General features: G+C 43.4%; 1 protein-coding gene across 4 annotated transcripts in view; it reads right to left on the bottom strand.

Annotated features, from left to right (window-relative positions):
- ATP2B4 (ATPase plasma membrane Ca2+ transporting 4) overlaps window positions 1-14,697 on the bottom strand; it is a 941,067-nt gene extending 926,370 nt beyond the window's left edge. For 2 of the 4 annotated variants that reach the window (XM_078644686.1, XM_078644685.1), the window contains exon 1: window positions 13,850-14,430. The gene's annotated coding sequence lies outside the window, so the exon portion shown is untranslated. Of the gene's footprint in view, window positions 1-13,849 lie in introns of all 4 variants that reach the window. The other 2 variants (XM_078644684.1, XM_078644683.1) reach the window with 2 other exon arrangements.
- Window positions 14,698-21,072: the final 6,375 nt, after the last annotated feature.

Here is a 21,072-nt window from a genome sequence, read left to right as displayed (position 1 = left end):
AAGCGCATCTTACAGCATCTGCGGGCAATCTTAGGGAAAGATCAGTCTTATCCAGTAGCGAGACACTTTGAAAAATGTCATCAGAGCAACCCAGATCTGCTGAAATATTATCTGGTGGACTCTGTTTTACCATTGAGGAGGGGAGGAGATAGAGATGGAAAATTACGTCTCTTAGAAACACGGTATATCCTCGAACTCAACAGTAAGCAGCCTGGGGGACTAAATTGTGAAGATCTCTACACAGGTCTGTGATCGAATGTGGAGATATAAATTAATCTTGTTGGCACCAGGGTGTTCGATGGGCAATAAGATATCTTTTTACATACGCATATTTGGCAGCCTGAACATTGTCTGAAATTCTATTAAGTAATAGATCGAATTTTAATGCACTGTCACTTTTATAAATATTCAAATTGACGACCCCCAAGGAAGTATAAGGTAGAAAACGATGAGTTACATAGGATCCAGATCCTTAGAGGGAGATTGTTTATTGTCATTACCCACTGTGGTATAATTTTGCACTGAATCATGATTTATATTCAAATGTAATGTACTATCTTTAAAAGCTATAAACTGCATATCTATATTGATGTTTAAAAATTATAATAAGCAGAAGGTTGAATAACCTGTTGAGATGAAATAAGTCTGCTTTTTTGGAGTTTTTTTATAAGAAAACTAAGGATAATAAAATACTTTGTAGATGTGGTGTAAATATATGAAATTTGGAATATGTTCTTAAGGAAACTATATTTCTTTTGTAGAAATATTCTCATTTATTTTTGTGTATATATATGTCTTTGTATAGCTTTGGGAATTATTTGAAGATTATGTTAGTAAATACATGTACATAATGATTTGATATAACTTGATTCAAGCCTACGCTTAATTTGTGAACACTACAATATGGGGGCACTATGCCCTACACTCCCGTTTTCCCCTTTCTCTATGTAATTAGTGAATATCACTTTAAATTTGTGAAAGGATGTATCATTGACCATGTGACCTCTTACACTACTTATGTCACTTCCTTTCTTCTCAACATGACATGTGATCAAGCCTCGGCTGAGGCGAAACGCGTCATGGCGACTGGTGGGCTGTTATTCACAGAATAAACAACACTGGAAACGATAGCACAGTTTGTGGCCTTTTTCTCAATTTTCGTTGTCAGCGGGAGCGGATGCTGAGTTGATTTCGAACTGCTTTGAATATATATATATATATATATATCTTTTTTTAATTTTTTTATTTGAGTATGCAATGTTGACAGGACGCTACCACAGCTTGAAAAACCTAAACTATTTCTCTGGGCAGCAAAGGCTGCTGTTCAAGGCCAGGAAGACTATTTTCGTAACCTCAGTCTGCCAGGCCCCGTGCGTACCGATGCAATAACTGGCAGGTTGTTCTAGCAATTTTTACACATTTACATGCCCAGTGGTTTTCTATGCAAAAAAGACAGAAGGGCTTCTCCTGACACCAGCACCTAAAAAAATAAGCATTTGCAATGCCATAGGGCTCGCATTTACCAAGTTTAAGCTATTGGCATCGTAAATGACAATGCCTTTTATTTAGGTTTTAAAAACCATATAAAAGGCATTGTTATTTGCAATGTCAATAGTTCAAACGCGCGTAAATGCGAGACCTATTGCATTGCAAATGCTCGTTTTAAATAGCTACTATCCTCTGCGCCCTTGGGCAAGACAGAAAGTGTTCAAAATACTCCAACGTTGCACTTTGTTTGGGACAATGGAGGGGCACAGTGCACATCAATGCGGCCCCTGGGCAAGGCAAGAGCGTAACAGAAAAAAAAGAATATACACCACCTTTGGGCAAGCCAAAAGATGGGTCAAAAAACAATCTTTAAACGAGGCTGGGGGAGGCGGAGTGTTTCACCAGGATAAAAGTATATCTTTTCCTTTTTAATCTCGCCTCAAATTTGGAAGAGGCTTCAAACTTTCTCACCCCTTGCCTAAAACAGGGAATGGGAGAAGGGAGGGGGCAAGCAGACATGCTTAACAAAATGGCAATTTCGTTGAAAACTGTCACTTTTTTAGCAGTACCACATACATCTTGTTGAAAACATACTTATGTTTCTTTTATTGTTGCAAGGTTTCTTTTTAAATACATGAACGTTGTAAACCACTTAAAAAATATACCCCTGCACATTCGCTGTCATACATTATCACACAATGAAAACACTAGAGCCACACCACCACAATCCTATGCTCACAAATCATGATACGACAATACCTTCACTATTGTGTTCTCCAACTGCCAACACTCTACATCAGAACATGCAGATCATCAAACTAGGTACACGCCCTGCTTCTTTCAGTCATCATCCAAACCATAGGAATTCCATTAAAAACTAAAGCTAAGGAGAAATGACCACATGTAGTTACCACCTCAAGCTATCCTATCACTGCCACCGTATTCACTTAACCTTAACTTTCACCTATCCTGAATGGCCTTGTGCAGTACAACCCAACATACTATCCATTTTCAAAATGTTATTTCAAAAAACATTACACAATCCAAAATGACTATCTACTAATTGAGATCTAAAATAAACATGGCACTCACGTTATATTTTCACTTCCAGACAAAGCAATTCACATTCCTTAAGAGTAACTTTTGTATAACCAAAAAAAAAAAAAACGATCAGTGTTAATATCGCAGTTTAAACATTAGTATATAGTGAAACATCTCACACTTACGTCTCAAATACTACATTACAAAGGAGATAATAAAGTGAGCAGGGTGGTAACGTCAGGATTGGTTGAGACTGCATCTTAACTTGGTTAAGGTTGTGCGTTTTTATACTTCCGGAGAATTCATGCTGTATATGGATAATTTACACAGCACGTGTCGCACGCAATCTGAACGGTATTTCGGAGCATGAATATTTAATAACCTGTTTCCATCCAGTACATCATATTTTAAAAAACCTGCCATAAATGGCGCACTTGATTGGCTAGTGACAGGTTTCGGGGGGAAAAAGGGCACATTTCCAGAAAATATGAGCTCCCGTAATCAACACCCGAGAACACGTGCATGCGGAAGACAGGCTCCACCCAAGTCTGTCTCCGAGATAAAATGAACTTATGTTCCGTTGAAGTGCTAAAAGTCGGAATCCTCAAGGTGAAGTGGACGCACTATCTAGTTTAGCCCCAAAAGTGAAAAAAAGGCCAGTCTAATGTGTTTATTATCGGGTCCTAGAAAATAGGGTGTGGTGTGAGCAAAGTCGGAGATAAGCAACAGCTGTGTTTTCACAAGAGACACTAACCTAGCAGTAAATATTGTTATTAGAGCTTGAGGAGCTGAACGTTTCTTTTTTATCAGCTCCTCCTCTCCACAAGCAGATTCTCAGGTGTGGGCATCAGTGCTCTGAAGTGGTAAAACCAGCCTCACGGAACACCCACGCAGGTACACACAGTATGAGTGGCTTGCACAACATTAACCACACAGACATGATCGTCTGTAGCCCTCAAGACTGCTGTCGCCGAGCGAGCCTTTTAAGGACTTCTGAACCGATCCTTTTAACTCATGAAGAGGTGTGGTCGAGGACAGTAAGAGAGAGAGGGAGGCAGATAAAAGGGATGGAGGAGAGAGAAGGGAGGATGTAACAGACGGGCACAGGGATATGCAGAATGAGACACGTTGGCGAGGTAGATAAGAGTTGCAGAGGAAGGAAGGAGCTCAAGGCTCTATCCCGTGTACGGCAGGTAAACCAGCAGGCCCGGACAGGTAAATAAGTAATCCCGGCCCAGTCAAATAACACGGACCTAGGTAAATGAAAAGAGCTGAACACAGGGAACAAGTGACTTTGATTAAGCAGCGGGGCCCTGTGTAGGTAAATAGGCAGCCCGCTCACATTTGCAGGGCCTTAGTGCTTGACAACTAGTGTGCCTTTACAGAAAGGATGGACTCTGTTAGATAAAACCTGTTGACTCAAAGAAAGCAGCAGGGCCAGACAGACAGTGTCAGAGTCAAGCAAGTATGTGGATGGCTCCATCAGAATAGCTGGCCTGGTGCAGGGTGAGAAGTGAACCATTCTAGAGAAGCGAGGTACCGGGAGGAACTTTAAGAGCAGAATGGCACTAGTGCAAGGAAGGAGACAGTGAACCATGTCAAAGAAGCAAGATTGTGATGATGGCAAGTTGACCCGTCACATCAGCATGGCACTGGGGCAGAGAGGAACCCAAGTGACCCTGTCTGAGGCACAACTCTATGGTCAGGGAGATTAGCAACTCCAGCTTTCCTGGGAAGGACAGCGAGGGTAGGTGACCCAGCGTGGTTCCTCTTCGGACAAGGCTCCTATCTCGAAGGCGCCCGTGCAACTTTCCCGCCCCAGCTGAGGCACCTCATCTAATGTAGGGAGGTCCTCTTACAGACACTACACTAGCTTACATAAGTAGTGCCTCCTGGATGGTGGTTAGTTATTAGCGACACCATTTAGTGTAGATATCTACCTCATTTTCACTTTATCACATTAACAGGTCCTGAAGAATTGCCATGGTATTTTATAATCAACAGGGCAAGAAACATGTCGACCCAGAGAGCAGAGCATAATGTCAAATGACTACCCCTCCATAGGGGAACTGCCACTCTAAAAACCCTATATTATATATTATTATTGAAAAATTTCCAAGAGTGCCATTGGAGAAGTCCTCCCGTCCAGGGAGTCACGCAAACCAAACCTACTTTCGACTCACGCAACATCCTTATAGCTCTCAAAGCCATGGAAGACAATCTTCATCTCTCAATCAGAGGGAAGCACCTATAAAAAGCACTAGACCATTCCGTCACTACATCTTTTATTCATGGCATGTTTTGTGATGATCCGAAAAGATTCCAATACTCGAGTAGAAAGCAAGTCTCACCACCAACAACCGTGAAAAATTCCAACCCATTACGCACCTGCAAGTTCACAGAGGTTTAATGAAGTAAGAGGTCCAGAATCAGCTGTTGGGTCAAAACAATGATAAATAACTTTAATATGATTATCAAAACAGATATCTGGCTTTACATCACAATACAGCAAGAAAATAACCATACTGTCACCCTCGTCACCAACAGATCTGCTTGTTGCTCCACTTTATATCTTGGAGCCTGGGGGCTTTGGGACGGTCCACTATCAAATCTAAACGCTAACTTTAAAACACTTCTGGGCTTGTCAGACACCAAACACCTACAAGGTCACCTCTAACCTCTCTGTCATCAGCTCATTCAAGGCAGAAGTTCATAGTCAATGAGCTTCTACTTACCAAGAGAGTCACCCAAAAATCCATGTGGTCTCCTCTCACCTTTAGCGCAATATGCGATCTCCTGATGACTTTTTCCCCCCACTGATAGCAGTACCAAAATCCATTAACATACAATTCAAAGTCAGTTTGATCAACCACACCAGGTAAACTCTAAATATGTCTCATTTTCACAGAGAAATAGAACTCCGTTACCTTCTACCATGAGATGACCCAGCCCAAAATAGAAATCCTCATCACAGGAAACCTCAAACCCAAGAAGGGCAATCCAAAATAAAAAGGACAGAATTACACCTCAGCTGGCTACAAACATCAAATCACTGATTCACCCAACATTCACCTGTCCTGCAAGACACGCATTAACAAGAAAACACAGTCCAATACCAGTTTCTCTGATGCTGTAAGTAAAGCCCTTTGCAAAACAAAAGTGTTATGGGTGGGATGCTCGAGTTAATCTGAGCTACTGGTAATTAATCACTCGGGCTGCACAACAGTCCATCTTTTTTTTTTGCCCACCAGGTCACCTCAGACAGGAAGTGGTCATATGCTATCAAATTTGGCCCTGCTCCAGCTGGAACAGCCCGACCCAATCTGCCACGCAAGACCTGATCTGAACAAGAATGCAATCCACCTCTGACAAGTTTGGGATTATCTTGGCCTTATCAGTAGGGGGTAGCTGAAGTCACACGGCACAGTGAGCACAGGACCAACATATTGGTAGACCCATCAAACTTAGAGAACCAAAACATCAGCTCTCCAACGCGACATCTAGTGGGGCAGATACCATCCTGTTCTGTGATCATAACTATGACATGCCCAGGGGATCCTCATACAGGAACCACCTGGAGGTTCCACTCTCTGGAATGCAAATTGGAATAATTTTGGACAGGATGGCATGGCACCTGACACTTTCTCTGCCCTTTCCGTTTTTCGGCGAGACAAATGGGAGTACACATCATTTTTATCAGCACCTTATGTCGTGACTGGAAAAGACATAACATGTTACACCTGGCAGTGGGTCTTGGCACCTAGCTGGCTTTTATTATGATAGTGGGTTCAAATACAGAGGACACTAAGTATGGGCTGAACTGGGTTTCTCAAACAGTTTGAGAATGATACAAAGTGAGATCATCAATACAAGCTTCGGGGACATTTTATGGCCCCACAAACCCCTATTCAGGACACTGCATGATTTATGGGAGACTGAGGACAGAATACACCACAGACTCCCCAGGAGGGTCTGGCCCCAGAAATACCGAACACTCCACCGTTCAGTACTTATGTGTCCCAGTAGAAACTATTAAATATACCATCTGTTGTCTTATCAGCAGTACATGCTTTTCCAATGTGAACAGCATCCCAACGAGCAGCAAGCATGCCAGTTATCATTAAAAATACGTGAGCAGTGTCTGTCTTTTGCTGAAAGAGTCACGTTTAAGTTGGGGTTGCACATTATTCTTAGTCACGTTCTGGAAAATGCAGAGGCTAATAAATGAAAATCCCTCTTTGAAAATTGGCACAAGGAAGATCGCACTCGCACAGATTATGAGCTGAATTCCTTCATAAAGGGATCTAATGTGCCGCAAGGCGCAGATTATCCTGGGAAGTACCACTTGGTACATCCAAAAAGTCTAATGCATGCAAACTAACGGCTGCCAAATGTAGCTTGTGCGCGCAAATGCAGTGCAGATATTGTGCCCCTATAAAACTCCCTATACCTTCCATACTGCCCAGAGACTTTCCATCATGGATCCCAAGAAGTACGGAGATGGCAGAGAGGAAAGCTTTTTGGCATTCACAGCAGAGCACGCTCAGGCACGTGTGAAGCAATGCAGTTCTCTAACCACTTACTTGGAGACAGTGAGCCAGTGCAAACCAAACACAGCCTACAGTACTCGCTGACTGCGATAAAGGCCCACTCGAATGAAACTGAAGGGGTGAAACCATCAATGGGCTCTTCGGGTTATCATACAATCGAGACATTGTCCTTTACCTGAAGGGCAGACCTAGGGGACCAACATATGGCCTCCTGTACTTAAAATAACATAAAAGTGTTCAACAAGAGAGAGACCAGTACCTTACCTGTAGCCATAGTTTTGTAGCTTGGTACCTACTGCAGACAGAGGCCATTGTCAATTTATTTAATCTGAACAAAGGAAAAGGCCAACACTCAAGGGGTGGGTATGCACTAACGTGCATTAAATACAGAGTTTGTAAAGTGCTGTATGAATAGAATCACGGCACACGTCGGAAGTGGACAGAGAGAGCGCCCTATATTTAGAGAGAGGGCTCAGCCCCCCATAGCGCAAACCAAGGAAAGCTTGCAGGGAAGTCTTAACTCGACCACCGGCCAGGCCTGTGTGGAGGATTGTATGACGTTACAACGAATTCCGTTGCAACGCATGCCTTTACCACATATGCGTTACAACGGAATTCGTTTTCCACGCATAACCTTTACCTCGAATATTCCTTTACCACGCATACATTTACAACGTTTTTCGTTGTAAATGTATGCATGGTGAGGGCATACTCTTGATAAAGGTTATAACTCTCCCCTTACATGCCCCCAGCCTCCACTCCTTATATTTACCCCTGCCCTTAACCCTTAATATATATATATTTATTTTACTAAAATGTCCCTTACCTTTTAACTCGCCTTCTCTCCATCTTCTTTGTTTACGTCGGTCGTACGTCGTTAAGAGGAAGCGGAAGTTACTTTCCGTTTCCTCTCTAACGACGTTGATTGCTTCAGCTTCGGCTCTTCAGGTTAGTTTTGATTTTTTGGGGGGGAGACCCCCCCCCCCCAGCCCCCCTTTTTATCCCAACGCTTTATTTTTTTATGGGGGAGATCCCCCAAAACCCCCTTTTTTTCTTTTCATTTACCACACATGCCTTTACTACGTATTTCGTAGTAAAGGTATGTGTGGTAAAACCTCTCGTTGTAACCACGCATGCGTTGTAATGCATGCGTGGTAAAGGATTTCGTGGAAACGGCTTCGTTGTAGAGGCCGTTTCCCGTGTGGAGTTGCAATTGAATCACTTACTATGAATGTGGCTGCCGGGTCTTTTTAGCATGTGATCCCTGTGGCAGCATCTTCCCTTTTACGTGAGATGTCACTGGCTTTTGTGGGCTGAAGAATCTTAACTGTTTATGAACGTCACATATACACCAATAAGTCTTTCAATCTTTAAAGAGGCAGGAACGTGAAGAGTTTTGTTGTTAGAAGCTGGGGAAAGAACTCCCGTAGTAAGGAAATTCATACTAGCAAACTAATAGCCTTTAAATGATATGTGCTGGTGTGTTTCATTTATACCTGGAAACAGATTTAAAACTTAACTATCTCTTTAAAGAGATTCTTGGACTTGGAGTATTTACGTGTCGATATGAAGAAAACCGAGGTGGGTTATAAAAATGAAAACAAATCAAAAAATCATTTTAGCATTCCTGGGAAAATACATTTTTGAAAAGTGCATTTGCAGTGAGGAGGACACTTATAAAATGAATAAATGGTAAAAAATAATATATATATATATATATATATATATATATATATATATATATATAAAAAAGTGCCAAGTCACATTACCTTTTTTAAAGTGTATCACAAATAAATGCCTTTGGCTTCCTAGCTTTAACAATCCTTTGTTATATGTACCAAGTCTCGAGTGGACTTATTTACTAGCAGTGTACTATATTGAGGTGGAATGGAGGTGAATTCCTAGTTGTCTACATTTCCTACATGCTGCTGATACCAAGACAATATTAGCGATATACCGCGGTGAAGCACAGCTTGACATAATTTGTGATGATTATAGTGACAGATATGTCATACTGAAGATTGCCAGGTGTGATGTTCCCCTTATTTAATACGGAAGCTAATGCGGAGGTGGAAAGTTTGCTTCAGCAAAAAAAAAAAAAACTCATCACGTCCCCTACCTTATATGTCCACACTCTCTGTATGCACCCATGTATAGCGAACCTACAATTATCCCACTTGAAAGCTAACATAGCAAGGGAATTTACACTTAACCTAGATTAACCTTTATACCGGTCTAAAACAATGAAAATTGAGACCCAAAAAAGATATTCATGCTACTCTGTACACTTGATCATGGTAAGCTCCTGAATAGCATATTTCCTATTACACACGGTTAGATATGTTCCTAAATATATTCTTCTATATACTTTATTCTTAAAATACATGGCTGCAGATGCAATCCGTACTGTATCTTTCAATCATTTGATAACTTTAATAATCTGATCACTATACACCCGATTAAACTATGACTGACTTCTGTGTTTATCACACATACTGTGCTTGTAAAGCACTTTGTCAACCAGCAATGGGTCTAGATAGGACTACATAAAATAAATAAATAAATGAATAAATAAATAAAAACTCCCCAACTTCACCTGTACCAAATATAAATCAGTGTCTGTAGCTCTTTATTTATATGTATTTGCATATACGGTAAGAATATGTTTCGATTATTTCACATTATGCAGCAAATGTTTAGTAAAGTATGGATGCTTTAAAAGTAGAGCTTATTCTAAAACAGTGGTTCTTAACTCCCTATGGTTCCGTGAAGTCTTCTGAGGTGGCCTACAACTGCTTCAAGTAAAATGAAATAATACCAATACATTTTAATAAAGGGAATATAAATAAAGAAGCAAACTTTTAAATTGCTTAATGTTCTGTAAATTTGAAAGAATTTGCAATTGAAGGTTAAAAATGAAGTTAGTATCCTCAAATTGATTCGTGGAAGCAGAGCAAGTGCATCAAACAGAAAAAAGTATGGACAATGAGTGTCCTCAAAATATATATATATATATATATATATAAAATTTACTAAACTATTTGGTTATTTGTGATTTCATTGATGAATGCTCGTTTCTCTGTTCATTTGTGTATTGTTTTGCGGTTCAAGTCATCGAACATGCTTAGGCCGGGGTCTCCATCTTCCAGTAATGATTCAGTGGAAGTCCTCGGATATCCAGTAATGATTTAATGGGGGTCCCCGGGGTCAAATAATGATTAAGTGGTGGTCCACAGAAGAAAAAAAAGGTTAAGAACCACTGGTCTAATGCATTCACTACTTTGAATTCACAAACAAGAAACCTATGTGTACATCTGGTTTAGACATGAATAATAAATTGCATTTATTTTTTTTATATATCGAATAAAGGCGGTATCTCTGCTTTCACCATACAATAGGCCTGATCACTTTTAAGTAAGGGTTATGATAGAGTTGCAGCATAATGTCCTGTGAGGCCATTCAACATTGCCTATGCTCATTAGTCCCCCCCCACTATTTTATTTAGACAATGATCTGAATAAGATATGATCTTCGGAGGGAAGGAGAATCCCAATTCTGGAAACAAAAATTTGTGGGTTCATTTGCGAATGCCCCCATGGGCTAAAGAGCCCTAATACAGCTGGCCATGACAAGGTTGTCTGCAGATTTATGAAGGTATTGTGTAGGTGTCGTACCACCAGACAATGAAAAGCTGTTAAAAGGAGAGCAGGGAGCACCCTGTTGAATACTAGGCTCCAAGAGCGTTTAGGCCTCATCTAGGGTATTTAGTACTTTGTGAAATCCGTGGAGTCTGTTTCAAGTCTAAGAGGAACCGAAGGGAGTACCAGATGGTCAAGCCCCTGAACATGTAGTGATCTACCTTGATGAGCAGAGAGAAGCTAGTGGGGATGGGAGGGGGAACGGCTAAGACCTAAATCATATGGGTAAGATGGTTTCTAAAAGAGCAATAGCCAAGGACCAATGAGTTAGGAAAAGGCACAAGCACAGAATGAAAGAATGCTGTTAAACCAGTACATTTCTGGTGGATTGTGTGGGACAGACCATGAAGGACCTGGAAATGTTCCAACATATAACCACATGGATGGTAACTCAGTAAACAGGCAAACACCAATCAGAGGTGCCTCATGACTGGTGAGGGCAGCTTGTCTTAGCCCTTTTTTCCCCGTTTTGCACTTTGACAAGATTAGTGACTAACAGAATGCAAAGAAAATTCCAAGCCTGGGTAAAACAGTCACGCCTGACAATGAACATATAGCGGTCTCTCTTGCACTGTTTCTCACACACCTAGCATCCGATGAAGACATTTTACTTATAGGAGGGCTGCGCATCATTTCTGGGTACCGCTGTTTGAATTAACAGTTCAGTTTTTAAAGCTAACAGGCAAATACAACCTCTGTTCCAAACGAAAAAGACCACCGGATCTGCGAATATACATGTGGCCCTTCTTATGTAGCACAACCAGACGCTGATTTGATCTCCATATTTACCCAGCCTACCCTACCTCATACTGCTTTTTACGAAAATTCGCTTTTCTGTACCCATCACTTTTACATTTCGAAAATAATGGGGCCAGGAAGCATCACTATACACTGACCCTGCCAGCACTCACACCAGCATCGATTGCACTCCCTCCTGCACGCATGGCCCAGACCTCCCACCCCCGTACTGGATCTCCATCCTCTTGCACTATCCCAGTCTGGACGACCTTCACGTGCCCTCCCCAGTATAGATTTCCCATCTTCCTGCGCTCGAGGGCTGGCTACCCAACCGGGATACCTCCTCCTCTTGGGCAATGCCTCTCCTCCCTCCACCCTCCCCACAGACTGTGTATGTAGGTGCAGCCATGGGAGGGAAGCCCCACAACCTGCTGATCGGCTAATTATAACTGCCAGCTCTGCGGGATCCTCCCATCACTCCCTTTCGTTCACCCTCTCTCGCCGTCTATTAGTCCCTCCCTGGCAACCCTCGAGAGCCCAACCTTTATATGTTGGCCCTCCTTCGCGCAGAAAGGTTTTCAAAGCGAGTAAAGAGCTGTGTACAGTGCCGTATCTTGAGAAAGCTCTCGCGGTGCAGGTGGCGTTCTACTGAGAGTTGATGTGTACACAGGACGCACCTTCTGTGGTAGAGGTGCTTTGGCTGTAGAGAGGCGATGTGCACAGGTGGTGCTCCATCTGTAAAGAAGTGCTGCTGTGCACACCATGCTCAACTGCAACGTGGAAGGTTCCCTTCTAGAAATATGGTTGTATAATGTGTTCCCACCTATGAATATTTTTATTTTTTTTATTTGTTTTAAAGGACACTGGCAGCTCGTTAGCAGGAGAATGCGCATCACTTTCCCTTTACAGAGGGTGCCCTGGACACAGCGCCCATCACAGAGCAGTGTTCTCTATGCACAAGGTGTCAACCTGAAAGCGTGGTGTCCACAAAAAAACCCTAGTATACAAAGACGATGTTTGCAGAGCTGCTCACCACCAAAGGAGCAATGTGTGCACAAGTGCGACCCACAGATACATAATGCCCATCTGCAGATAAGTGCATGTTCACATGACGCACACAGGTCAACCGCACCTGGAAATGGGCCCGTATACTCAATGCGCAACTTAAAGAGAACCTCGGTAGGTGTCTGATTGGCCAGGCCACGCCACCTCAAATAAAGTGTAATGTGAATTACAGGCTATCCGAATTATGTTACGGGCAGTTTTATTGCCAGTCTGCATTTGCAAAGTTATTTCCCCAAGAAGGGAGGCTCAAAGGATGCATATGTTAATAATGGCATTGTGAATTATGGCATTATGAAAACATGGTGGCAGCTTAGAAAGGATGCTCTGCACACTGGGCAATAATCTGAAGGCAATCTGTATAAATCCATGGTGTTCGACTCCGGGTATGGGGCGCATGCTACGTATACAGGGAGGTGCCCCGTAGACATGGTGCCCTATCAGTAGAGGTGCTGTGTAAATGTGGATCTGAAAAGGGCGTTGCGTACACTAGTTGCTATCTGGCACATGGTAGGGCCAGAGTAAGTCTGGTGTGGTCAGTGGCAGCTCGTACTAGGGAAAGGAATCCCCACAGCAAGATGTGAAGACGATGAACAATTGATCCGTATCTACGCAAAGACTGGCGAACCGACCCTTCCTGGAGTACCGACTGCCCCTTCCTCCATCTGGCACTGACGGCCACATGCCTACACAGCAGACATCAACAGAAACACACTCCCTAATCCCTATAACATTCAACAGTGGGCAGACACTGATGTAACCAGTACAAGGCCCTTCTCTCTCCAGAGTTTGCACCAGTGGTCACAAACACTGACGACATCAACAGACAGACAAAACCGATAAACACAAAAGCCTGGGGTTGCACGTGTCATCACACAACCTTCGAGGTACCACCAACTGTGACATCATCCTAGTGTTGATACAGATAGTCACAACTTTCTCACTTTTCACAGATGGTCACACTATGGAGGTATCAATGTCGACAGATTACCGACGTGCTCCAGCTAGAACCACTCCAATTGTCTTGTAACGCCCAGTGGCGGTACAAACGATGACATAAGCCCAACAGCAGACATAGATGGGGCGAAACCCCGATGCAGCAGTCGACAGTCACACATACCACTGGTTCTACCACAGACACGCCCCTCCCTACCGGTAAAGATGACCCTCCTGCAACTGTTGCCACAAATACAGCAACAACATTTCACCGCGTGTGGCAGTGATATCCCCTTACTGGAAAATACACCACTTTTCCGCTACATCGGAACTTACGTATCCGTCTCTCCTCGCGCAATCCCTTGAAGCACAACTCCTGGCACAATCCACGGAGGGCGCAGGTATGGGCAAAGTAGCGCACGCAGAGTAGTGCACACAGGGGCGACGAGGGCAGAGCCGTGCAGGGCACACAGGGGCTGTGCAAAGAAGACCTGGACTCTTGTCTTGTCGGAGATGTCTTCCGTTTGCCTCAGGGTGAGAGTTGTGATTCCGGGCAAGAGAGCTGCTTGGTGTGCACGGGGAGGATGAGGGACTCCTCAGCTTCCTGTCACCGGCCGCGTGTTTCCCATGAGCTTTCACTATGCAACGTGTGGGGAGGGGGTCTGCCTAAAGCGTCCTTCTGTCTGGCAGTTGCTCCGAGTGCGCGTGGGGGGTGACAGTCTGCAGGTGGGAGGTCTTGCCAGGGGCAGAGTGAAAGGAACGATTGGGGGTGTCTCTGGGGTCCAGTGGGGAGGGCTCCCAGTCTCCCGCCGCGGGCACCCCAGGAGGCTCCTCAGGCTTCTCCGCACGCCTCTTCCGCTCCTCCTGCCCGCGGCTCCACTGCTGCTCCCGCAGCCTCTCGTCATCCGCCTGGCAACGGCTTCCGAGCCGCCCCCTCCGCCCCTAAAGCGAGCCGCGCCCGAGGGGCGGGGAAAAAGAAGATGGGCGGGGTAGGACCAAAAAAAAGGGCAGGGCCAGCGGCGCCGTAGCGCCTGAGGATGCGGAAGCAATGGGAACCTGCTCCCAAGGCAGGCTCACGGCTTGAACTCTGCTTCGGTGGACGGAAAATCAGGAGAAGACCCCACCAAAAGCATGGCAGAGTGCTAACTTAGCTGTAATGGCGCAGCTTGGGCACGAACCATGCTGGGGGGGGCGGGGTCACGGCTTGAGTAGATACATTGGGATGGACTAATGGCGCAGAGGCGGGGCTAGGGCACGCGAACAGCCAGCGGGGCGGGACTAGAAAGGAAAGCCCCATGTAGGACGCCACGAGGGAAAACAGCAGACAGTGACAGTGCCCGCGAGGAGCCGCCTAAAGAGGAGAGGTCACGTAGTGATTGACAGTCCAAAGACCAATAGAAGGCGAGCCAAAACGCTGTGACAACTCGGGAGCATGAGAGGGCGCTCAAGACACGCCTAGTCGGGGCGTGTGAGGCGGCGCGAGGACACCAGAGAACAAACCGCCACCTCCGCCCAGCCACGTCTGAGGCGGTGGGAGTGTGGGGTGGGGAGAACGACCAGGAGAGACAGGAAGTTGAGGTAAAGCAGAGCGGGAGATGTAGAAATGAAAAGATCAGTTGTACAAAGAGGGAAATGTAAAGAAAGACGGAACAGAGGGAAGGCGAAAAGTAACAACTGAAGAATGAAGAAAAGCTAGGAGAAATACTAAGTAAGAGAGGGAAAAAAGGCGGGAGCATAAAGATAAAAATGGAGGGCTGAATAAAAACCATGAAAGGGAGGTTAGAAGTAAGGGAGATCAGCGAAGAGCAAAAAGGGCGAAAAATGATGGGGGACGAGACAGTAAAAAGTACACAAGAAAAAGAAATAAACAGCCTGGAAAGCAGAAAAGGGAACTTGTCCGAGGGCACAAGTCTTAAAAAAAACAAGCATTTGTGTAGTAAACGATGTCTACAGACCAGAAGTAGTTTCCATAGGTTTCTTTATTTAAAGCAGGAGACAGCGTAAGAGCAGACCACGCACAGCAGCAACAAACAGTCAACTGCCAATACGTAGAACTTACAAGGAGGAACTAGAAGTGGAACATGGAATATAGAACAGTATAATAATGATTCTTTAGAAAGACTAGAACAACAACTTATATGTACTACACATCTTCTTCCTTTCTGTTTTAAAAAAAAAAAAAACTTTTAGCAAATAAAATCCTGCAGGTAAGTGGGAGGCCGCCTAGGCCTAAGAGAACGTACAGAAAGTGAAGTACTTTGAAAAGGAACGGGACCCTGCAAAAGAACTGGTGCATCACCTCCACCAGAAACAATAGGTTCGTCTTGTGCTTGAGAAACATTGGATGTACCATTTGAAGGTGAGTAATCATCAGTATCATTGGCCAACAAATAACCACTAGTAAAGGAGTTATCAGTACAAGGAGTGGACACAGAACCATCAAATTGAAACGAAGAGGAGGAGCCCAAAGGAGAAGAATCTTTTTGTCTCTTGTATAGTGCAACCCTCCTGAAGTTCCAGCACTCCCCATTATTCAAAATGACACAGTGATTGAGCACCTTCTTAACCTTAAATGGACCTTTGAACTTGGACAATCCCTTTTGCAACCTACCTAATTTGATTTTTACCAAATCCCCCACAAGAAAAGGAGAAGAGGTGGATTGGAAAACATCAGTTTTGAAATCATCTGGAATATTGCCCCGCATCTGCAGAGTAACAACATCCCTCATCCAGGACGGATATAATTTCAGACCAGGATCACGTCCTCTCATTAACTGAAACGGAGATAAATCCCCACTAGCCAAAGGGGTGGTACGATATGCCCATAACATTTCGTTCACCATCTTCCTGACAATATGACCACCACTGGATGCCATCTGTATAATACCCTTAACAACCTTGTTGGCTCTTTCACAAACTGCATTTCCTTGTGGGTTGTATAAAGAGGTAAAGTGATGAGAAACACCACAATCTTTTAAGAAGAGTCGCATGTCTTTAGAGGTAAGTTGCGGACCATTGTCTGTGATTAAGACTGAAGGCAAACCCTCATCCTTGAAGAGATTACCAAGAAACTTGATTGAGTTGGAAGTAGTGATTTCGTTGGTAAAATGGACTACTAACCATTTGGTAAAAACATCAATAACAACAATAGCAAACCTGTCATTCTCTCCTAACTCACCCATTGGACCAATGAAATCAAGGGCAATGGTGTGCCAGGGCAAATTCGGGGAAGAAATATGTGCACCTTCAACCAGTTTTGGACCTGTTTTCAACCGCTTCTCCCCTTCTCTGCACAGAGAGCATTTCTCAACCCAATCTACTACTTGTGAGTCTACACCAGGCCACCAGAAATGATCCTTAAGGCGTCTTTGGGTAAGAGTCTGGCCCATGTGCCCCTCATGTGCCAAAGCCAATAATTTGGTTCTTAAGCCAAATGGAGGCACAAATTTCTCACCTTTAAAAAGAACATCCCCCCACAATAGAAATATCATCTAAGACTTTAATGTAAGGTCGGACAGCTGCAGAAACAGAACTTTCTCGTCTAGACCCCAATGTTATTAGTCTAATGACCTCCTGAAGAGTAGCATCGACAGACATCTCTCTAGACCAGTCACTGGACGAGAAAACACCTTCACCTACGAACACTGCATCTTCAAGTGAGGCCACAGCTACATCATCCAAATCCAATGACACAACTGAATTATAAGGGGAACGCCAATCCATAGACAACCTTGAAAGGCAATCAGCTTGGACGTTTCTCCAACCTGGGATGTATTCTACTGAATACTGAAACTCTTGTAACCTAGCTGCTAGCTTCATAAGCCGAGCAGATCCTTTACCTGCCCCACCAGGAGATAAGACCTTGATCAGAGGCTTGTGGTCAGAGCGAAGGGTAAATTTCATGCCCCACAAATAAGTGCGGAAGTATTCCACGGCCCACGAAGCAGCTAATGCTTCCCTCTCGATAACAGAATAGTTCTTTTCTGTATCGGTTAGGGTCCTGGAAGCAAAGGCTATGGTGACCTCTGAACTACCACTCACTTGGGACAACATAGCCCCTAAACCATGTGCACTGGCATCAACCGTGACTATTGATCTATTATGTACATCAAAGGGAGATAACATTTTTGCATCACAAATTTCATTTTTGATGTTTACAAAGCACTTCTCTTGTTCTGGTCCCCAAGAAAAACTTACACCCCGTTTGAGTAAAGATCTTATACACACAGTTTTATCAGAAAAATTTTGTACAAATTTTGAATAGTATTCTATCAACCCCATAAAGGACCGCAGTTGATCCTTGTCAGACGGTGCAGGTGCAGACCGTATTGCTTCACACAAGTTCTTTTTAGGTTTTATGCCAGAGGAAGTAATGGTGTAGCCTAGATAGTCTACTTCACTCACCCCAAACAAACATTTGTCTTTGCGTAACGTTAGACCTGCATCTGATAGTTTCTCAAGAACAACACTGAGAGTGAAATTGTGCTGGGACTCAGTGAGACCATAAATCAAGATGTCGTCCTGGAAATAGACTACTTTGGGTACACCTTCAAATATACTTGACACCATGCGTTGAAAAACGCTAGCTGCTGACTTGAGTCCAAAGGGTAGGCGAGTAAACTGATAGGTACCCCATGGAGTAATGAAAGCTGTTAGTGATTTGGAGTCCTTGTGTAAGTCAATTTGGTGATACGCACTCCTGAGGTCCAATTTCGAGAAAAATTTTGCCCCATTGAGAGTGGTAACTAGTTCAGATATGTTTGGTAGAGGAAATGTGTCAGCAACAACACAATGGTTGAGAGACCTGAGGTCGACACAGAAACGGAGCTTGCCGTCAGATTTTTTTGTGACTACAATGGGCGAAACCCAAGGAGAGGCTTCCACAGGTTCAATGACCCCAGAACTCAACATGTCATCAAGAAGACTTTTGACTTCACCCCTAATGATTATGGGAATGCGTCTTACTTTGTGTTGAACAGGAATTGAGTTGGGTTTGATTATTATTTTATGTGAATAGCCTTTCAGCCGACCCAAACTTTCACCAAAAACGTTTTTAAATTTGGATAGTAAAGAGAACAATTCAGTGTCTTCGACTACCATGACCTGAGGATCAGCTCGAGGATTTACAACAATATAGAGGTCATATTGGTGTATCCAACCAAGGATGGCAGGACCAGATTCTGATACATATACTTTTCCAAAAACTTGTCTAGTAGAAAACACTATGTTAGCCTCAAAGTATCCCAGGATATTCAATGGTTCACCCTGATACCCACCAGGAGATATATCCGTAGGAAAGAGAGGACCCATACCCCACAAATCAACAAAAAGAGAGTTGGGTATGATAGTGTAGCGTGAACCTGTGTCCACCATCAAGCAAACATTTTTATCATTGATAATGAAAATAGCTTTAGGTCTATTTCTGCGTTTGTGATCTTCACGTTGAATGTCAGAGTCATCACTGATAACTAAAATCTTGTCATTATCATCATCAGGCACTGACAGGTCACTAACATACGTGACAGAAGGACGAGCCTTGCTTTTACAAACCCGAGCATAGTGTCCTAACTGACCACATTTCATACATTCTTGCTTGGCTGCAAAACAAAATTTTGAATCAGAAGCATGTGCAAGACTACCACACCTAAGACATTGCCTGGAAGAAAAGGGTTTAACAATGTTATTGGTCTTAACATTAACAGTCTTTTTGTTGAAGAACTTTCTCTGTTTGAGAAGAGCAACCTCGTCTTGATCATCATCTCCCTGACATGGAAGCATGTGTGAATGATTAGACACCTCCCCAACATCACTTGAAAAATTTCTCTTCTCGAGTTCTTTCATACACCCCTGGGACTGTTCAACAACTTTCGCTAAGTCAATTGCTGTTTGTAGATTGGGGTTTTTCGCCGCCCAAAGACGTTCCTGTATCTTTTTGTTATTGCATTGCACAATAAGTTGATCTCTGATTAGTTCATCTGTCATGTTGCCAAATTTACATTTCACAGACATTTCCCTTAGTCTAGAGACAAAATCGTCTATGCTCTCCCCAGTCTTCTGACTTTTAGTGTAGAATTTGTATCTATTCATTACAAGGTTCTCCTCCTTGGCATATCTGACCTCAAGACGAGACACAGCCTCTTTGTACTCATCTAATGGGGCTTGTGCACCAGCTAAGAGAACTTGAGGTAAGAACCTGAAGACACGTTGTCCCTCTTTTCCAAGGGAACTTAATAAAAGTGCCTTTTTGCGTTTGGCAGAGAATTCCTGGGCGTCTAACGCATCAAGATAGTTCTCAAACATGGGGTACCAGTCCTCCCATGAAATGCTGGGTTGACCAGGTGAGGAAAGAAAGCTGGGGGGTAGAATAATAGAGCCAGACTGAAAGGAAGATTGCTCAGACATATTTTGAATTGTGGTATGAGGTGGAGTACAAAAAAAACGTTGTAAATGTTTTTAGTTGCAATAATGCCACAATAACGAAATTAAATAGAATTGTCTCAGTACTGTATAATCAGTTAATGTATTCTAGGCAATAGCGATCAATAGTTGATAATCGCGCTACAAACAGCAAAGAAAACGAAGGTTTACTTGTGAAAGACGCGCATAAGACGAGCGCATCGTCGTTGCTGTAGTGGAGTCGAACTGGTGACCATGGAAACACAAAATGGCTCCCAGCGCGATGACGTGTACACGCAAATGCGCCTGAAGCTGGGAGGTGCAGCGCGTCAGGGCAGGTCACGCACGGGAGAGAGGCTTCAATCTACGTCACAGAGGCGATCGCTAACTCCTGCAGAGGATTCTAATGCGTCATCAGATCTGAAGTGGCACCGTATAGGTAAGAGGCAGTCTGAAGAGACGACAGAAGAGTACAATGAGGTAAGATGGAGGTAGAAGCATGTAAAAACTTGCCGGTTCCGTCGCGATGCTCAATGTGAGGTTGTCGGATCTACTGGGTCCGGATGTGAAGATGAAGATTAGGTTCGACTCGGTCTGCTCTCTTAGTCTTTAGTCTCTTAGGCGTAACGAGGTGACAAAAATTGCAGAGTTTCAGGAAACGTCGCCAAAATACTGTAGTAAACGATGTCTACAGACCAGAAGTAGTTTCCATAGGTTTCTTTATTTAAAGCAGGAGACAGCGTAAGAGCAGACCACGCACAGCAGCAACAAACAGTCAACTGCCAATACGTAGAACTTACAAGGAGGAACTAGAAGTGGAACATGGAATATAGAACAGTATAATAATGATTCTTTAGAAAGACTAGAACAACAACTTATATGTACTACAATTTGCAATGCATTAGGTCTCGCATTTACGCGAGTTTAAGCTATTGGCATTATAAATGATAATGCCTTTTATTTATGTTTTAAAACGCAACACATAAATAAAATGCATTGTTATTTACAATTGCCAATAGCTAAAACTCGCGTAAATGCGAGACCTATTGCATTGCAAATGCTTGTTTAATATGATAGCTGACTTTTTGATAGTTTCTTTTGCGTTAAAGAATGATAAAGGGGCAATGTTGCAGAAAATAACAGAAAATATATCAAGAGACAGT

The sequence above is a fragment of the Lissotriton helveticus genome, chromosome 5_1, assembly GCF_964261635.1.
Source record: "Lissotriton helveticus chromosome 5_1, aLisHel1.1, whole genome shotgun sequence".
NCBI lineage: Eukaryota > Metazoa > Chordata > Amphibia > Caudata > Salamandridae > Lissotriton > Lissotriton helveticus.
Note: the sequence above shows the minus strand (reverse complement) of the source record. Positions and strands in the feature narration are given on the sequence as shown.